Source organism: Sinocyclocheilus grahami, unplaced genomic scaffold (assembly GCF_001515645.1).
Source record: "Sinocyclocheilus grahami isolate Dianchi unplaced genomic scaffold, SAMN03320097.WGS_v1.1 scaffold207.1, whole genome shotgun sequence".
NCBI lineage: Eukaryota > Metazoa > Chordata > Actinopteri > Cypriniformes > Cyprinidae > Sinocyclocheilus > Sinocyclocheilus grahami.
In genome coordinates this window covers 2115417-2125649 of record NW_015505386.1, presented here as the reverse complement: position 1 = coordinate 2125649, position 10233 = coordinate 2115417, and the positions used below count along the sequence as shown (strand labels likewise).

The following is a 10233-nucleotide window of genomic DNA, read 5'->3' as shown; positions in this document are numbered from 1 at the left end:
TTGGTTCACGTGCCACCTGAGCTGAGGCTCTACAGTGATCGGTCATGACACATTAAAGAGCCACAAAATGGTATTGTTTGAATTTCTTAAAAAAAAGAACATTTTAAAGCTGACTTTGCTTCATACCAAAAGTAACCTGCTCTGTCTTGGGGGGGGGAGTGTGCTATTAGCCAAGCCATATATATGGATCATATAATGAAATTGGCCTCTTCTGACTTCCACCTCCACCTAACAACCACCCAGAAAACCATAGCAACTGCCTTGAAACATGCTAAAATCACTAGACACCCTTGACAATTGTTTGACAACAAGCATTAAACTTAGAATTCAGCCAGGAATTAAATGGTTACTTCTGGCCAAAACAATCCATAATCGATAATCATGCTTTCTTCATTGAAAAGGTGCACCTGGAAGGAATGGTTTGAAGTGAAAAGCATATTAATGATGGATTTGTTTATTACGAAGATGCAGCTTTTTGCTTCACAAGACATTAATTGATGGACTGCCGGATTCATGTGAATTATTTATAGATCTTTGTAATGTTTTTATCAGTTATTTGGTCTCTCATTCTAATGGCACCCACTCGCTGCAGAGCGTCCATTGGTGAGCAAGTGATGTAATGCTAGATTTCTCCAAATCTGTTACTATGAAGAAACAAACTACATCTTGAATGGCCTGAGAGTGAGTAAATTTACAGCAAATTTTCATTTTGGGGGAACTTTAAGATGGCCAATTTTGCAGAGGCAAGCACCAATCACATTTTATGTTATATCATATTAAAGGGCACCTATTATGCCCCTTTTAACAAGATGTAATATTGGTTTTGGGTGTCCCCAGAATGTTTCTCAGCTCAAAATACCCCACATATAGGAAGCCAAACACACTGAAAGTGGGACGAAACAGCCCAATGTTACAGAGCGTGTGTCACGCTGACCTGTCATTGGCGCGGCTCAATGGACTGAGCCATGCAACCGACTCAACAATGCAGGCAGTACGTGTATGCTAGCACCACTAAACTAACAGGGTGGTACAATCTAATCTCACAAGTGCACCGCTGATCAGTTAAAGTACTTCGATAACGTACACAAACAAATACGGTTAAAACGTTAGCTAAGCACTATAACGACATGACATTCACAAAGCAGTCTGGAATAAAATAATTTCCGCAGACAAATGTATTTAGGTAGATTTTGAGGCGCATTACCTTGAAACATAGAAGCAATCCACTGCGTCCTCAGTGGTTCAGATGTTGGGAGAAAATGAAAACTCTTATGTTCAGTCTTACATCCAAACACAGAGCACCGGGATTGCTTACGAGACACTGTTGACATTACAGCTGCTCGACCACGTAGAAAATGGAGGAGAGTGTACAAGCGCTGAGGGTGAAAACTATGGCAATGCAGGACTGTCAGTCAGCCCCCACGGGCAGGGCCTAGGCAATGTTATGTCACATTGCTTAGAGAATCAAAACGGCATGCCTAGTAAGACTGCTTTGGTTTAATGGGGATTAAAAAATAAGGAGTGGGTGGATTTTTATCATTGTTGGGTGGTTGTGTTCACACTGCCAACACACGTTGATGTCCAAACACCATGTAAAAGTGGGTTTTGCATAATAGGTGCCCTTTAATTCATATTTGCGGTCTTATCTTTCTTCATTTTTTTATGATTTATTCTGGTTCAGACTATACGATTTAGCCCGATTTTGGCCCGATTTGTCGTGGGGATTCATAAACGACAATGGGTGTCGGGATGCAAGATTCCATAATTTTAGCTTGTGTAGTGTGTCATAGTGGACGACAACCGATTCCGCGTCTGCGATGCTTCATGACATCACGACAGAAAGACTAGCATTTTTTTATTTTTTTTCCGTTGTCCACGACGAGCATGCGATGAATGGTCGGGAAGCAACGTGTAGTCTGACATGTTTCTTGTCCACGACACGACAAGATTTTAGGAGTCAAAATCGTGTAATCTGACACAGTGACTATCGTGACTGACAAAAATATTGTGTAGTCTAAACCCGGCATAAGTTTTAACAGCTACATCAGAGATTATTTGACTGCTTCAAACTCTTACTCAGCATAGCAGGGTGCTCGGTGCAGACCTGGACTGTTTAAGAAAACAGTCTAGACAGAAAAACACAGCAAAATAAATCTGAGGAAAATGGGGCAAGAGACAAGACAGACAATGAGCATAAAATTGGGGGAGACAGGCAGAGAGAGCAACACTCGTAGTGGGCTCCAGACAACTCTCCATCCCATCCCGTGGGGACGAGCACCAGCAGAGGGGGAACACCTCAACCCTCGGCTCCGGTTCTGAGTGATATTGTAATGAGCCAGTTTCACTGGCCCTTCAACAAACCCCCCCAACACACACACACCTCAACCAGCTCCCAAGGCCCCTGAGCGGCTCGCTCCATTCCGTTTCATCACACTTCAAACGGGCCTGACGCACTCCGCAGTCCTGCACCAGACCAGGGGACCACAACATCTGCATGAGGTGGGAGGAGGGGAGGCGTGTCTCACAGGGGGACACGCAGTGTCTCGGAGCAGATGTCACATGAACCTGAACAGCAGGACGGGGGAGGGATGCCGTGAGGCACACTGCAACAGGTTGAGAGAGAGAGAGAGACTGTTCCAGCATTGTGGCATCCCCCTGTTCCTCTTGCTGCATGGGGACCATATGATTCAGATCTTTCCCTGTCGTTGCCCCCTTCTGCCCCCTTTGACAATAAAATTAGGTAATTAGTTACCCTTGCCCTAATAAGCTAATCATGGTCCATGCGCTTTTTTCATTATTAAAGTCGTGTCTTCCCAGGGTGCTCCCTGAGGGCTTCTCGTGCCGTGCAGGAGATGGTGAGGACACCGGGGTGGATCCGGCTGGGAGAAGACACACTCCAGGCCTTTGTTTCAACAGTCCCTCTGGCACAGAAAGTCATGCGTCACGGACCCGCCACAAACGATCACTTGAATAAAATAAACAGACCTCTTAAGGGAAAATCACACTGTCTGTAGCATCACTTAACATTAGCACCATTTCACCTCTCCCTTGTTACAAAGGCCTGGTGCTTTTTTTAAATGCCATGTCAGGAGCAAAGAAATGTTAAATTACAAAAACAATTCTAACTATATAGAATAATAACCTTTTATGTATATACCTAAAGGTGCAGTCACATGTACTGTTGCACGGCACAATTTCACGGGTGAAATCCAGTCATTTCACTAGGAATATTTGAGTTTCGCATGAAGACAGAAGAGTTCCCCATGTAGATTATGCTCATGTTCCAAGTTGGTCATGTGAATTCACTGCATTGAACTATATTATAACTATATAATTTTAATAAGCTTTGCCTATAAATCTGTGATCACATTTACCATTGCTCTGAGTAATTTTGCAGATGAAGTAGGCTAATTTCAATAGAAATCAGAAATATACAGAGTTTCACATGAGAACAGAAAAGTTTCCCTCTAAGATTTCACTTGTGTTCATGTTGGTCACATGAATTTGCCTTCTCGGCCGACAGAAAGTTGCTTGCTTTTACAGTGACTTGAGTGACTTATTTTCGCCCACGAAATTTCACTAAAATGTTGCTAATGTGACCACACTTTCAATGCCTGCTGCTATAGAGCCTGTTATCAATAAATATCACCTTAGCAATACATATATTGAAAGAGTTAAGAGTAAAAAAAGAAAAAAAAAGAAGCAAATTAAACAAGGATGACATTAGAAAAAGGAAAATAACTGACAGATCTTCTGAAATCAGAGTGGTCCAAATGTGATCGGCACAGTGTAATCAGGCAGCACTCGCACTAATTACAGCAGCGGACCGGTTGCCCTCCCAATTACCAGCAAATACGGTAAAGCCGGCGTAGAACAATCAAGCACAGCATACGCTCGACTAAACTGATTCCCTATGCTGTTGTTGGATATCTTCTGCTGCAATGGGCCTCGATTGGAAACAAATACCTTTCGCTGACCTCCACCGCCGAATGTGGCGGCAGCCGAACAACCGCTGATTCACCCCCAACCCTCTCACTCTGCGTCCATGTACTCTATCTGCTACTGTGGCTAAATGTAATTAGAGAGCACATTAAACTTTGCCACAGCACTTTCCAACATCGTTTCCATTCGTTTTGTTGCCTTTATTTGTTTTACTGAGTGAGGTGTCCCGCAGAGCGTGGAGACAAGCTGCCGTATTCTTCTCATTACACATTCAGACTGTTTTTGTCACCCAGTCGACTAGTGCCTCCAAACAGCTGTTTTCCCTGGCAGTATAAATAAGCATTTGTTCTGACATGAAGGGGAAAAGAGGGAGAGAGATAGATGGGGTAGAAAAGCCAAGCTCTGAACAGGCAACATCGGGAAAAGGAGAACGGATACCACGGAGGCTTTGTAGCAGGTAAAATATTCTTATTATAACCTCAATAGCCAAGCAACAGATAACATATTACACTGTTGACTATTCAGTCAGGATGTTTAGAAGAGATTTGAATACTAACGCTGAGCATAAGCGTGGTTTTAGCTATTTTCAGCTGTGATGGGCCCTTCCAACTTATTGCTTGAAGCTGAAATTGAGCTTGGCAGCTGAAATGTCTCTACGCTTCTTTTCCAGAAACATATAAATAAATAAATGGAGTCAGGAGTATCACTGAGGGGTAACAGGCCTTCACTACATCAAAGCATTGTGGGTACCAGACCAGTGGTACGGGTGTACAAATGCAATAGCACTTTTATCACAGGCCAGTAATGATGTATAACTTCACCACAGTAATGGCAATCCCAGCAACCCCATTCATTATTTATCAGCTGCAATTACTCATTTCTGTTGATATTTCTCATCAACTTCTACCCTTTTAACACTCAGTAATGCAAGTGAAACTCCTTAGTTATTTAATATAAGAAAAAGATGGATAACTCTTATGAAAAACTGTGCTTCAATTCTGTTTGAGAATATTTATTTTCCAGCAACTTGCATGCACCTCATTCATTGGACTTTGTGACATAAAAAAACAGCTCTAAATAAAATATTTGTAATCAAATTTTGTTGATTATGTTTTTGTTTTTCTTACTTAAATGATTTTTACAACTGAGTTGTATGTGTCATTAAACAGGATAGTTCATACAAAATTAAAACTCTGTCATAATTGCTCACCCTTGTGTAATTCCAAACTTGCATTACTTTTTTTTCTTATGAAGAACATAAAAGATATTTCAACAATTTTTGTCCATACAATGAAAGTCAGTTGGATTCAAAAGAACACTGGACCCCACTGACTTTCATTGTATAGACAAAATAAAAAGTAAAAATCTCTCTTGTGATCTGCAGAAGAAAGCAAATCATACCCGTTTAGAAAAACATGAGGGTGAGTAAGTGATGACAGAATTTTTATTTTTAGTTGACAGATAAAGCAGAACAAACCTGTAGGATCACGAATATGTGGAGGGGGTGTTCAGAAGATCTTCCACACTGTGATTCAACAGCATACTAATAGCCCTCTAATTAAACATGGTCTCCACTCAGTAGCTCTGAAATTATCTGCCAATCATCCTGCAGGAACGCATCACATCCTGTTAGCTGCCAATCACGCAATGCTGAGTTCATGACAGGTGCCTGCAAAACCGCTTTCTTAAAATATGGACCTGCTTTGCTTCAAACCCACAGCTGGAAAAGGAACAGAAAAAGCACACATGAACGTCCTGCTGGAGTTCCATGCCGTTTATGTAGATTAAGTGCATAATAAATAAGTAAAACTGATAGCTACTTTCAGACATTAGCCTGAGGGGATAAACATCTATTAGCAGATTAAACAAAAATAATAACGGCAAGTAACTCATCTTAAAAAGTAGGAAGTTAAAAGACGCCAAGCTTTGGGGGGGGGGGGGGGGGGGGGGTTAGTGGTGGGGGGGGGGGGGGGGGGGGGGGAAGTCATTTCAAATATCCTTTCAAAACAATTGACAGAATTTTTCATGAAAGAGAAAAGAAAACCAACATTTTCATTATTCAGCTGCAGCTATTTTTTTTTATTTTATTTTTTTTTTCAAAGAAAGTGACACTTAAGGGAGACGCTAACCACCCTTGATAATCTGCAGAACACCCTTAATTGAGAGTAATTAATTACATATTTATGGCAAGAATAGTCTCAGACAACATAGCTGTTAAGGAGTGCTAGCAAGGATGACAAAGAGGAAGTTTAAGTGCGGTGAGCAGGTAGAAGCTGAAAGTGACAGCTGATCCTCTGGGAGCCATAACTCCGGAGAGTGAGGGCCATGGAGAATACAAGTGTGCGCACACGACTGGGTTGAAGAACTGGTGGTGAAGAACATATAATGGATTCAGGGTCTGACAGTGCGAGTAGACACATCGTTCACTTGTGCTTTGAAATCCAGACCAGTTGCTATCAAAGAAATGCTTCACACGCCAAGAATGAAACTGGAGACGAGCTGAAGATTTTACTGCACAGTCATGAGTACAGCAACTCAAGGAAAATCAACTGATGTCCAACTTGCATACATCAGCAGCATCATGTGAGCCAAACATATTTGGACCCATTTTGGATTTTGAGTAACACACGCTACCATATTATCAATGTTAAAAACAGTTGTGTGCAAACTGTGACATTTTTTTCAGGATTCTTTCATGAACAAAAAGTTCAAAAGAGCAGCATTTGTTTAAAATAGAAATATTTTGTAACATGTCTTTACTGTCACTTTTAATCAGTTTGATGTGTCCTTGCTAAATAAAAGCAAGAAGAGGTTTTCGGTTGGGGGTGCTGTGTGTGTCCGTGCTGAACCCGCTCTCCTCTCTGCTTTACTCCGATTCTCTCACTTCCATCAATTATTCGTGTTGGGTGAAACGAAAGGGGGGCGAGGGGAGGTCACCTCATTTGACAACTCCACAAAGCACTACAAGTGCGTCGATATGAACACTCGTTTAAGTGGCATATTAAGTGGCACACTGGGAAATTTGACTGCATATCACATTTTTGAAATGATCGATAGTAGCTGATCAATCTCGGGGGTTGGGCTGGGTCCGCTAGGCTTACTTGTCTCCGTGCTGGTACTGGAGCTTGTTCACTTACGTTGGTGCTCGTGCTGGGGCTGGTGTGGATGCCGATTTTGGAAAGTTTTTGCTGGGATGGGCATTTTTAAAAAATCTGAAATTCGCTTTTGCACCATTATCTCCTTGTATTAAATTTAGAGAAGACGACAGTTACGTCACTTGCAGCTGCGCGCGCATAGTGGTTGCAGAAAAACACTGGGAACAAGTGGAGGTAAAATCCATGGAATAAAATAAAATAAAAATGTTGTGCCTTTTGATGTCAAGATCGGAATGCAAATAATTTTTATAGAATACTGTCGTCATTTGAAGCTAAACGCAGACGTTTAAATGGACATACTATGGATGAAAACTGCTATTATTAACTTACTCTACTTTTAAAGCATAAATTCGATTTAAACAATAGGTCTACATAATATTCACATATGCTGTTCATAGGGGACGTATTGTATTAGCCCTACAGTTACAGCATAAAATATTATTTAAACCTTACTATTAGAAATATTATTTAAACTTACTATTAACATTTTTACATAACATGTATTTACTTTATCTCACAATTCTGACCTTTTTTCTCGCAAATGCACGTCTATAACTCGACTTAACTCAAAAATAGTGAGTTTGCCAAATCTGAGGGGAAAAAGCCAGAAGAGCCGACGGGAAAAGAGAGAATGATGAGTTGTTTTTCCGATGAAAACTGTTATGATTACTTTACTTTTAAAGCATAAATTCGATTTAAACAATAGGTCTACATAATATTCACATATGCTGTTCATAGGGGAACGTATTGTTTTAGCCCTACAGTTACAGCATGAAATATGATTTAAACCTTACTATTAGAAATATTATTTAAACCTTACTATTAACAGTTTTACATAACATTTATTTATTTTATCTCACAATTCTGACTTTTTTTCTCGCAAATGCAAGTTTATATATCCTAATTCGGACTTTATAACTCAACTTAACTCAAAAATAGTGAGTTTGCCAAATCTGAGGGGAAAAAGCCAGAAGAGCCGACGGGAAAAGAGAGAATGATGAGTTGTTTTTCCTTATTAGAATTGTGAGATATAATCTCGGAATTGCGAGAATAAAGTAAGAATTTTGAAATATAAAATCAAATTTACCTTTTTTTATTCCATGGCTCCATAGACTGCCGCTTGAAAACCGTCATTTTCTGCCTCCAGATAGGCTCCGCCTACAAAAACCGTCACCGCTGTTTCGGATCTGTAAGACTATCCCACTCTCTAACGTCAATTTCGTTGAATAACTGTGCTTATCGCTGGGTGACAAGCTCTTGTAATATGCGGAGAACATTTTGAAAATGACATCTAATCAATATAATTTATAATCTTTTTAAACCCAACTATTTTGTACCGTATCCGTGAAATTCTCTAGCGGTAAAGGCTCTCTCTCCCGGGTTTTCTGCAACCACGATGCGCGCGCATCCTGAATGTTACAAACATATATTTGGTCGCCAGCGTCACGTGTTCATGAGGATTAGGCTAATCATCCCATATAGAAAACATCACAAGTAAAATTAATCATGTTTATAAAGATAAACATGGGTTTATTATAGCCCACGTACAATTTACATTTCAGAGATCATTACAAATAAATTGTTAAATGCTAAAACTGAATCAATTTAAATGAACAAACTTGGCGTTGCATTTGCAACAATGTGAAAACAGGGGTGCTGCAGCCCCCTCAGCCCCCCTACTTCCCGCGTCCCTGAATAAAAGTGTTAATTTTCTTGCAAAAAAGCAACACTGTAAATAATACTGTAATGAAACCTGCTGTGCCATCCAACGCAGTGTCAACAAACTGTAAAAAAAAATATTTCGCAGTTTAGTTGTTTCAATTATTTTTTTAAGTTGACTCAACTTGCAGTTTATGAATTTGTTCATTCAGCTTAATATTTTACATTTTCATTGTCTCAACTAGTTCGTAAGTTGACAAAACTAGCAATTTGCCCCCTCAACTTAAAAAATGTGTTGAATCAATTTAATAACGATATCACGTTCTTAACGTCACTTATCGCGAGATCTCGTGAAGACTTGCAGAAAGAAGACGTTCGTCAGTCATCTTGGTGAGCTTCTCCACAGAGCTTGAAAATGTTCTCAAACCAACACATTTGGTAAGTAAATAGTTGTATTTATTGGTTTAACGTGTACAATTACGTATGTTGTCTAAGAAGAGTACAAGTATGGTTTACAGCGTCGTATTTAATAGTTAAATGTATGCCAGTGTTAGTTTCGCGGCACTCAATCTTAAGCCTCAAAATACACGCGGTTCCACAGTATTTTCCATATAAATATTATATGGAAATATTTTCCATGTTTATGATATTCTGGAATGACTGAAGATCAGCACAGAATTCTTGTGGATGCACATCAAGTCCTTTTGCAGTTGTATCCATCAAAGTGCTATGCAGGCATAATGGGAATGACTCACATTGTAGAGCTTGGACAAATTGTAAGTACATTTATTTACTTTATAAGTGCACATATTTATTGGAGTCTGTGACTGTTAATATTGTAAGGCATATTTTAACGCTTCCCTTTGTTTTTATTAAAGCACATAGGTTCTCAAGAGGAATTCATCAAGGACATGTCTGTTGGCATTATAGTTGTGGGTGACCAAAATGAGCACCATCTGCAGTGATGTGGTCCTGGTAATAGAAGAAGAAATCTTATCTGCGGTTGTAACACGTACGTTTTCAATATAGTAAACAGCACTTACTGTATGTCATGATACACAATGCCACAATACTAAAATAAAGCCAAAATAGTGTTAAAGGGATAGTTCACCCTAAAATGAAAAAATGACTTTTTCCTTCAGCAGAAAAATTTTGGCTGAAATGGTGGTACTTGGTGATTCATAAAATGTTATTTTTAATGTCATTTTATATATTTTACTTTTATCTGTAATTATATATATATATATATACACAGTATATTAGTATTTACAAGCATTCAGAATCGTGTTGTGTATTTCTACTAAGAGTTGTGTTAGTTGTTTGTGCATTTTGCAGGTAAAAATTGTTTCTGCATGTTTTAACCATTTCCAAGCATCAGTGGCAGGAAACTTTTTAAACACAGAGTAACTGAAATGTAATTTTATATGGGATTCAGGTTTAAAAGTTATTTCACAGTTAAAGGGATAGTTCACCCCAA

At 39.5% G+C, this 10233-nt stretch overlaps 1 long non-coding RNA gene across 1 annotated transcript; it reads left to right on the top strand.

Annotated features, from left to right (window-relative positions):
- Positions 1–9108: 9108 nt before the first annotated feature.
- LOC107595730 (uncharacterized) lies at positions 9109–9887 on the top strand. Its single transcript, XR_001610291.1, has 3 exons — positions 9109–9194; positions 9423–9532; positions 9635–9887. It is a non-coding gene; the product is annotated as an uncharacterized lncRNA (long non-coding RNA).
- The last annotated feature ends 346 nt before the right edge of the window (positions 9888–10233 follow it).